The sequence below is a fragment of the Bacillus rossius genome, unplaced genomic scaffold (genome assembly GCF_032445375.1).
Source record: "Bacillus rossius redtenbacheri isolate Brsri unplaced genomic scaffold, Brsri_v3 Brsri_v3_scf22, whole genome shotgun sequence".
Taxonomy (NCBI): domain Eukaryota; kingdom Metazoa; phylum Arthropoda; class Insecta; order Phasmatodea; family Bacillidae; genus Bacillus; species Bacillus rossius.
Window position 1 is genome coordinate 1,070,489 of NW_026962393.1, and position 10,034 is coordinate 1,080,522.

At 44.3% G+C, this 10,034-nt stretch overlaps 1 non-coding gene across 1 annotated transcript; it reads right to left on the bottom strand.

The window, feature by feature from the left end:
- Positions 1-1,385: 1,385 nt before the first annotated feature.
- Positions 1,386-1,504, bottom strand: LOC134543822 (5S ribosomal RNA). Its single transcript, XR_010077271.1, has one exon. It is a non-coding gene; the product is annotated as a 5S ribosomal RNA (ribosomal RNA).
- Between the last annotated feature and the right edge of the window lie 8,530 nt (positions 1,505-10,034).

Below are 10,034 nucleotides of genomic sequence, written 5' to 3' on the forward strand. Positions count from 1 at the left end.
ACACAAAAAAAAAATATATATATATTCCAAATATTGTTAGCAAAATGCACCTAGATTAGTGAGCTGGATTTTTTTTTTTTTTTTTGTATTTTTGTTCTGTTGATCCCACGTGGAGTCAAGGCTCCGGGATATAGAACATGTATGTGCAGACAATTAATATTTACATGATGCAAGTTACCAAGAAAAAAAATTTCAAAAAAAAAAAAAACATAACATGTTACACAATTTAACTTTATGCAAAACATGAAGCAGCTGTTATCACAAGTCCATTCAACAAATTAACAGTTCAATTTCTCTATTATCAATCAAATTAAAGAATAGCTTCAGAGGGTAGGTAGGATATTCTAGAAGAATTTTTTTTACTGTTTTTTTTTTTAATACTGGTAAATTGTTTTAGTTATTTTCTGTGATATTAAGTTGTAAAGTTTTACTCCCAAGTAATTTAGTCCATTTTCAAATCGCCTAGTGTTATGTTCAACTATCCTCAATTTACTAGCATTTCTGGTGTTATACCTATGTGCGAATATCTAAAAAAAAAAAAAAAAAAAAAAAATAATAATTTTTTTTTTCTTCTTTTTCTTAAGAATGAATAAAAAGTTTCTAGAACGTATTCATTTATGGCAGTCAGGACTTTAAGTTTTTTGAATTTTGGTCTGCAGTTAGATGATTTTTTATCTTTTGTTATTATTCTAATAGCTCCTTTTTTTTTTTTTTTTCCCCCAATGTTATATGGCAGAAAGAGTAGAGCTATGGCTACTGTGACATCATGCATTGATGGGAAGGTTATTGTTGGATAACAAAAATTTAGATGATATAATTTTTATTTTTTTCCATACACAACACATTGCAGGTACAATTTTACAGGTTACAGCTGTACCACCTCTAGTATTGCTGCCGACCATCCAACAAATGAGCACACTAAACAGGCATTGATGACATTGTTATCAACGTCTTTTTGAATCTCTCATTATTATACATAACTGCCCACTGAAACAGAGAAACTTCAAAATAGGTGTGTGTGTGTGTGTTTATATATATATATATATATATATATATATATATATATATATACATATATACATATATACATACATACATACATACATACATACATACATATACACTTATATATTTATTTTTTCACTTTGAATTTTGTATGAGGTATACACATGCAAAGATTCACAGCTACTGGGTGGGTGAGTGAGTGAGTGAGTGAGTGAGTGATTGATTGATTGATTGATTGATTGATTGATTGATTGATTGAGAGAGAGTGAGTGTGTGTGTTAGGGGGGGGGGGGGGGAAATGTGGTGATTGTGGGGGAAAAAAAAATTTAAAATTGAAATTTTTAAAAAAAAATTTTTTTCTGTAGGGTGCAAAATAGTAGTGCCAACGGCACGTGGTGTTCCCAAGCGGTCACCCATCTCAGTACTAACCACGCTCGACGATGCTTAACTTCGGTGATCGGACGAGAACCGGTGTGTTCATCGTGATATGGCCGTTGGCAATGATATAGATGTTTTTTTTTTGCAGTTTGTATTTGCCACTCGAAATAGCTATACCAGGTGTGATTGTTACAAACAACAGGAGAAATCGTGTAATGAACACTCTTTTACTTCCCCCCCCCCCTCCCCACACACAACACCCACCACCCTCACCATCCCAACCACCAAAGCCCTCTTCAAAATACACTCTCACACACACACACAAACCCACACTCTATAACTGATGAACATTACCATAACTTCTTAAAGCCATTAGATAATATTTAACTCAAGAAAGGTATTGTGATATGTTTAAAGAAAGAAAGGTGAAACCTTTAACTTTACCAGCAGGTATTAGTATCACTGAGGTATCTTCTAGGTTGTAGCAGCAATAGTAGTAATAATAATAAAATTAAATAAGGTAATAAAAAAGAAAAGTTATACATGTGATCAAATCATGAATGTATAAAACTGGAATGAATTTAAATTTTTTTTATTTTTCTTCATAGGCTGTTTTGAAATTGATGAGTAAGTGCCTCTTCTTTTAAATTTTTTAATGCTGAACACTGTTACATAAGAGATGAATGTTTAGAAAATTTAAAAAAAAAAAAGCTAGCCCAGCCCCCTCCCCCCCTCACACAAAATCCAAACAAAAAAAAAAACACCCTCCTTCAAAACATCACATAATCATCCAGCCAGCAGTGCAGACGAGAAATTTGCACTCGGGGCCGCCATTTTGACGATAAATTCTTGCATGGCACACCAAAGGTAGGAAAGAATTTAAAAAAATAAAAATAATGGGCGAGCACCCTCGCGTCTGCCTGTAGAAAATGAAGTTAAAAGTAACATAACCTAAAGACAGGCACACACTAGGGTGCTCCCAGGCGGTTGAGAAATTTTTTCCCGCCAAAAGACTTATATATATTATTTATTTTACTGTTTTTGGCAGGGGGCTATGTCGGTCTGTGTGCAAAGTAGTTCCTACTCCCGCCGCCAGGAGCGCGCGCGGTGGGTAGCGATGTTGTTTTTTCTGCTTTCATTTGTTTATTATTTAGAGGGTTAATGCTATGTAAATGTACGCAAGTTTGGTTATGTGTCGGTAGTTGTGCGAGATTTAATTTCCGAAACGAAATTTGACTTTCATCGGCCTGCATTTCTCACTTATTCGGAAAATACATGTGTGTTTATGTATGTATAATAATCGAGTGATTTTGTAATAATTTGGAAGTTTTGTTTGCGTGTGCGATGTGGGGAAGAAAAGGTGTGCACACGAGTCCTAGGGCTATATTTTTTTTTATTGCGAAATATTTACTTCATGTGGTGAAAAATTTTAAATTATTTGTGATGCAAGTGAAATTTTTTTTTTTTTTCAGTTGGGTGATGTGTTTGTCCTCGTTTGTGTGCAAGGAAGCAAACATGCTGAAGGTAAGGGGCCATAAATGACACTTTAAAATATTAGTTTACCATTAATTTTGGTTAAATATTAAATTGCCATATAAGTAAAATCATGTCAACTGTTGTATTCCACCCAGTATAAGCTGTTAGTAATGGGTACTTAATATAAATAGAATAAATGTAAGCATTTTCGTCTGCATGAAAATTCACTTTTTTTTTGGATCCATTTGTACTGTGGGTAGTTAAATAGTACATTATGTTGTTTTTACTTCGAAGTACAAAACATCTTGTGCATGATTGCAAATTCAAACGCAGTTAAGCATAATATGAATTCGAATTATGTGTGTGTGTGTATATATATTTTTTTTTTTTTTTTTTTTTTTTTTTTTTTTTTTTTTTTTTTTTTTTTTACTGTGTCCAGTTTTAGCACAAATGGAATTATTTTCAAAGTGAATCGATGCAACTGGTCTTTGCCATTAATATTGATATATGATCTAACTAAATTAAATAGAAAGGATTTTTTTATTTATTTTTTTATATATATAAATATATTTGTAGCAATGTACTAATGACCACAGAAGTAAGCAAAAAAAAAAATATATATATATATATATCTCAGCCAGTAAACCATGCGTCTTAAAGACTTTTTTTAATGAAAATATTTCTGCCTTGGTTAAGCTTACATTTACTATCATAGGGATTGAGGGAATTGTAGAACAGCAGCAGAAGCATTTCCTTTCATGATCATGTTCTTGGTCCTGAAAAGGACCGTTTATGTAAGCATGTGCACACCAGACCTGCTCACTTGGAGCTGGTGTATTTGGTGACAGCCTTGGTGCCCTCGCTGACAGCGTGCTTGGCCAGCTCCCCGGGCAGCAGCAGTCTCACGGCCGTCTGTATCTCGCGGCTGGTGATGGTGGAGCGCTTGTTGTAGTGGGCGAGGCGGCTGGCCTCTGCCGCGATGCGCTCGAAAATGTCGTTCACGAAACTGTTCATGATGCTCATGGCCTTAGATGATATGCCAGTGTCCGGATGAACTTGCTTCAACACTTTGTAGATGTAGATTGCGTAGCTTTCCTTCCTCTTGCGCTTCTTTTTCTTGTCGCCCTTCGAGATGTTTTTCTGGGCCTTGCCCGCCTTTTTGGCTGCCTTACCGCTCGTCTTGGGGGGCATCGTAGGTCTGAGCTGTGCCGCTGTCGCTAGATGAGTGAGACGGGAATTTTTTTTAAATTAGACTACAGCCCCTCCACGCTGAAGTCAGTCTCACACAGCCGAAGTGTTTGTGAGCCCTGCTAACCAAATGGGAATGATTTGACTGAGGGAATTGATGCGTGCCAGGTGGGACCTATACGCTTAATTTGATAAACTGAGTAACTGCCTATGCTGTCTTCACTCTCCTGTGAGGGAGGGGGAAGCAGCTGGCGACGTGCGTCTGGCGCGGTCAAGCCTGCAGGAGTGCGGAATTTGCACCCCGACAGCCTATGGGGAGTAGCAAAGGGTAGACAACAGTAAACCAGCGAGCGCACTGGAGGAAACCTGTTGCCTGTGAGTGAAAAGTTAACGCAACCGAGGGCCCGAAGGGATAGGAAGCGGATGAGGGCGAATGGGATCTGTGGTTCTCCCAGATGGGATTTCTGGAAGAGCCATTTTGAGCACGCCATGCGGCGTATGTGCTCGGCAGGCACGAGCGAATGTGGCAATTTAGGCCTCGGCATCTCGAGGGCGGCAGGAACTGCTGGCGCGACCTGCAACTAAAAATACAACACATATTTACATTGTTCTATAACTAAGTTTAATGGCTATTAGCCCGGTTAGGCTAATAAAGGGGCTCGTGCACTCAGGCACTATGGCCGGCGTCTCTGAGCCACAAGATGATGGGTGAAGTCGTGGGTTTAGATTTATGTTGCGAAAAATTTTTAATATTTAATATATATGCATATATAATTAATAATTACAATTATATATGCATATATTTTTCACTACTGGGGTGGTTTAGAAGCACTGGGGGGGGGAGAAAAATTATGACGTAAAAATAATTTTTAAACACTAAAAATTCGGGTGGGCATGGCAGCAGCTCTCTGGAACATGGCGCCCTCTCCCTCGCCGACAGGCACTGTGGGCGGCGTCTCTGTGGCGGCCCCCAGGGAGGGCGGGGAACATGGAGCACAGCTGCTGGAGAGTAGATGACAGGGTGAGTGGGGGGAAAATTAGGTTGCAAAACTTCAATAATTTAGGAAGAAAACTAAAAATGAATGAGGGATAATTGCACTGAAAAGGGGGAAACGGCGATTCTCGTTGTTTTCTTAAATCAGGGTGGTGAAATTTGTTGAATCAGGATACGGTTTCATAATGGTGAGTGTTTTAGGAACAAATTGCCAGTTCAAACATGACGGTGGAGTTTATAGTTAAAAAGTTATGTGGAATTTAGTGTGACAATGTGTAGACGAGTTTTTCGGCTGAAAGTTCTCTCGCCAGTCCGCAACCGACTGCGGGTACCCCCACCTAGGCTCCGCCCACCGGCGCGGACCAGCCAATCAGCGCAGACCCGGGCTTGGCGAGAGAGCGAAAAACACGACTGATTTTGACGGAGTATTTTTTAAGTGTTTACGGGGGTTTTTCGCATAAAATGTGTTTCGGTCTTTTGAATTTTCTGGCATCTTCAGGATTATATCGTCCCAAGTTGTGTACGAGCGGATTGGTGTGTGTTTCGACTGATTTGTAAAAGGAAGTGGCTTGCTTGACGAGTTGCGCGTGCAGTGTTTCTATGCGAAGTTCCTTGTGTATTAGGCGCATCGGGACATAAATGGGAACTTGCGCTATTCTTCTTAGGGATTTGTTCTGTACGATTTGTAGTTTCTTCAAGTGTGTTGGCGCTGCGTAGCTCCATGCTGGGGATGCGTAGGTTACTATAGGTTGGACGCAGGCTGTGTAGAGGATCTTGCCATTATGTGTACTTAAGCTGCTCTTGTGGTTTAAGAGGGGGTACAGCGTTGCTAGTCTTGCGTTGGCTTGAGCTTGTTTACTGGCGATGTGGTTCTTCCATGTGAGTCCGCGGTCCATGTGTACTCCTAAGTATTTTACAGTTGTTTTGTATTCGATGTTGTTATTGAATAGGTTGAGCTGCGGCAGGTTTTCTGGGACTCGTCGGCGCGTGAATATGATGGCTTCGCATTTGCCTACGTTAATTGATGTCCTCCAGTCGGTGAACCATGCTTCTATGGTGTGTAGCGAATCTTGCAGTCTTCGTACAGCCAGGTGGGGGCTGAGGGAGCTTGTATAGAGCATGGTGTCGTCTGCATAACACGCAATGTTGGCTCCAGGTAGTTGTGGGAGATCTGCTACATATATGTTAAATAGCAGGGGCCCTAGTATACTGCCTTGCGGTACCCCTGCTAGTATTGGTCTAGGTGTGGATATGGCGCCTGGAATGTGTGCACGAAATGAGCGGTGATGGAGGTATGAGTCTAATGTTTTGATGTATGTGTCCGGGAGTTGTATGACCTGGAGTTTGTGTAGCAGTCCTTCGTGCCATACTCGATCAAACGCCTTTTCTATGTCGAGAAAGACAGCTGCAGTGTATTGGCGCCAGTTGAATGCGTGTGTAATGTGTTCTGTAATACGGACTAATTGTTGCGTGGTGGAGTGACGAGCCCTGAAGCCAAACTGGTAGTCCGGGATTACACGATGTTCTTCCAGATGTAGTTGGATGCGGCGAGCTAGCACTTTCTCTGCGACTTTAGACAGCGTGTTGAGGAGACTAATTGGTCTGTAGCTGGTTGGTAGTTTGGGATTTTTGCCTGGTTTTGGGAGTAGGATTAGTTTGGCTTCTTTCCAGGTGTGTGGCCAGGAGTTTGTTTGTAGGATGCCATTGATGCAGGATGTGATTGCCTGAAGGGCAGGGAGTTGGAGTTGTTTGAGGACGAGGGAAGGGATTTTGTCTGCTCCTGGCGCTTTGTTGTTCTTCAGAGATTTAATTATTCTTTTCACTTCCATTTCTGTGGTAAGGAGAGGTTCCGTGGTGGTTGTGGCTAGTCGCATGTTGGCTATTTGCTCTGACACTAGGAGTGTGTGAGGCGGATTGTTGGGGAGGATGTTGGGCTGGAAGGCAAGTTCCTGGCTGTCAGCTAGCGCCTTCACTTTCTCCTGTGGTGTGTAGGCGAATGTTCCAGTTGGCTGTTGAATGGGGGGAATGACGACGGGTTTGGCAGTTAATAATTTGGTGGCTTTCCATAGAGTGTTGTCGGCTGTGGTTAAGTGTGAGATTTTGTGGTCCCACAGTGTGGCTCGGTGTAGTGCTAGGTGACTGAGGAATTCGGAGTGAAGATCGTTGTAGTCCTTCTTGAGTGCTGGTGTTCTGTTGCGTTGCCATCTACGACGAGCTTGATTTTTGGCAGTGAGAAGCAGTTGCAGGGGAAAGGGAAGGGCGACTGTATCAGGTTTCGGCTTTGTTGTTGGGACATAGTTTTGGATGGCTTTGGTGAGTGTTCTGGTTAGTTCTGCCGAGTACGCCTGCAGGTCGGCAGCTGTTGTAATGGTAGGGACAGGAGTGAGGTGGTGTTCTACGTAGGAATTTAATTTTGGCCAGTTGGCTTTTCTGAAGTTAAGGATTTTCTTAGGTTTGGTTGTAGGTGTGTGGACGTCTTCTAATGTTGCTACGACTGGCAGGTGATCAGAGTGGAGCTCATGGAGGACTTCTAGTTCGTAAACAAAGTTGGTATTAAAATAAATAGTGAAGTCTAGGATGTCAGGATTATGTTGAGGATTTTCAGGGTATCTGGTAGGATGGTAGGGAGCGCAGACCATATAACGGTGTTGCTGCTGATGTGCAAACAGCACCCTGCCATTTGTGGTTGTTTGTAGGCAGTTCCATGCAGGATGCTTGGCATTGAGGTCGCCTAGGAGAAGGAAGGAGGAGGTGAATGTGGCTAGGACTTGTAGGTTTTCAGGTTTAATAGAGCGGCCAGGCGGCGCATATGCGGATATGATGGTGCATTTCTTGCCTTTAATTGTAAGGACTACTGCAACTGCTTCTATGAGCCCTAGGTCCGGTAGGTGAACTTCATGGTGGAGTAGATTAGTGCGCACTGCCAGCGCCACTCCCCCCCCATGGTTGTCCTTGTCTGTTCGGTGTATGATGTAACCTGGAATGCGCAGATTGTCTGTGGGGGAGAGGTGAGTTTCAGTGATGGCAATAATTTGTATGTCGTGTTCGCGAAGAAATTCTTGTAGTTCTGGAAGTTTATGTCGTATGCTTCGTGCATTCCAGGTGGCTATTTTTGTAAGGGGGACATTAGTGTGGTGTGCTGTCATGTTTGGGGGAGGAAGCTGTGGTTATGGCCGTGATGAGGTCGACGGCGAGGTGAATTCTGCTCTCTGGTGGAATGGTGGTGTCCAGCCAAGCTGCCAGTAAGTTGCACAGTTTTTGCGCCACATCCATTAGTATTGGCTGCGCTTCTGCCACTTTGGTGAGAGTGCCACGCAGCACCTGGCAATCTCTGTTGTTGGCCGCCACTCGGTCAGGTGTTATGACCGCTGGGGGTGTAGGCAGAGGCATACTCCGCGTCACGATCGTGGCCGGCATGGTGGTGGTCCCATGTGGTTGTGGTTGCAGTGCAGGAACTGCCGGAGCACTGCTTGTGCTTGGTGTGGTGTCCATCTGTGGTGCCACCTGCACAGGCATAGCAGGGGCTTGCTGCATTAGCATGGGTTGCTCTGGTGCGGTCGGGGCACTCACAGGGTGCTCCGAGTATTGGCGGAGTCGTCCTGCCTGTGAGGTCATCTGGTCGTATTCCCTGTTGAGGTTAGGCTGACGCGGTTGCCGCTGTTGTCGCCTACGCTGCGGACGAGGCTGGTTGTATGCATAGGCGGTCTGCTGTTTTGCGAATTGTCTTGCCTCTCTGTCATTTAATGTGCCAAGTGTCGGGTACTCTTCCCCCAGTGTCGAGTACCGATTGCTGGTTGGTGGCGCCCAGTATTGTTGTTCATCTGGTACAGGGCCTGCCTGTGGTCCCTGTGGGCCATGGTAGCCATCTTGTGCTGGTCTGTGACGGCGTTGCACAGTTTGCCAGCCTCCCTCTGCTGCAGCATGGCTGTACTGCCTGTGCTGAGGGGGGGGCGGGGGAGCTGCGGTCCAGGTACGCGCCTGTCGTGAGTCATGGTGCTGACGCCCGTATGCTTGCTGTTTGCGCTGTGGCTGGCCACGAGGGCGTCTCTGCAGCCACTCCCTCTGATAAACAGGGCAGCCTCGATATCTGGCATTATGCTCCTGTTTACAGAGGGCACAGCGTGGCGGGCGTGGGCAGTCCTCCTGCAGTTTGTGGGGCCCGGCACATTGGGGACAGACAGGCCTGGAGTGACACTGTTTGGCAATGTGCCCCATTTGGCAGCATATGCTGCACTGGAGGGGCCCCTTGGGGTGGCGAAAATCTGTGATTCGTATTCTGAGGCCAAAGACTTGTCGAAGTGAGTTGACAATGGCCTCACTCCCCTGTGGCACATCAAGCTGGAACATGTTTGAAGCTCTCTTAGAGTAGTCGTACATCTGGTGGACCACCAAGACTGGTACACCCTGTGCCAACAAGTCTTGAGTGATCCTGTCTGTGCTGGTACCCCCTGGTATGTCTTTGATGACATACTTCAGTGGTTTGTCCTCCGGGGCTCGAGTGACAAAGTATTCTATTTCTAACCCGTCGAATGCCTTAAGGGCTTCGCGGTAGTGCGGTACAGAAGTGAAGTAATATAGGGTGCCCCTGTTGGTGTTCTTTGCTGTGAAGCTCAGACCCAGTCTCGTAAATAGGTCATAGACCCTCTCGTACGGAATGTTCTGCGTATGTTTAACCGTGATGGGAGCAGTGCGGAATTCGCGCACGCCCTGTGGCGTGACGTCAGCGTCAGGCTGCGTCAGCTGTGATGGAGTCTCGTGAGCCGGGGGCTGGCTGCGCAGGTCCGCAGGTGCGGCCTGGCTGATCGGGGCAGTGACAGCCTGAGGGGCAGGCATGTCGCTTGACGTGGCAGTGACGTGGTGGTTCAATGACTGCACCTTCGTAATGCGGATGTGATCTTCGCTACTTTTTCGTTTTAAAACCCCCTGGTCGAGCGAGGAGGTTTCGCGAAACTGAACATCTGTGTTATTCGCCATTTGAAAAAAGAGAATTGAC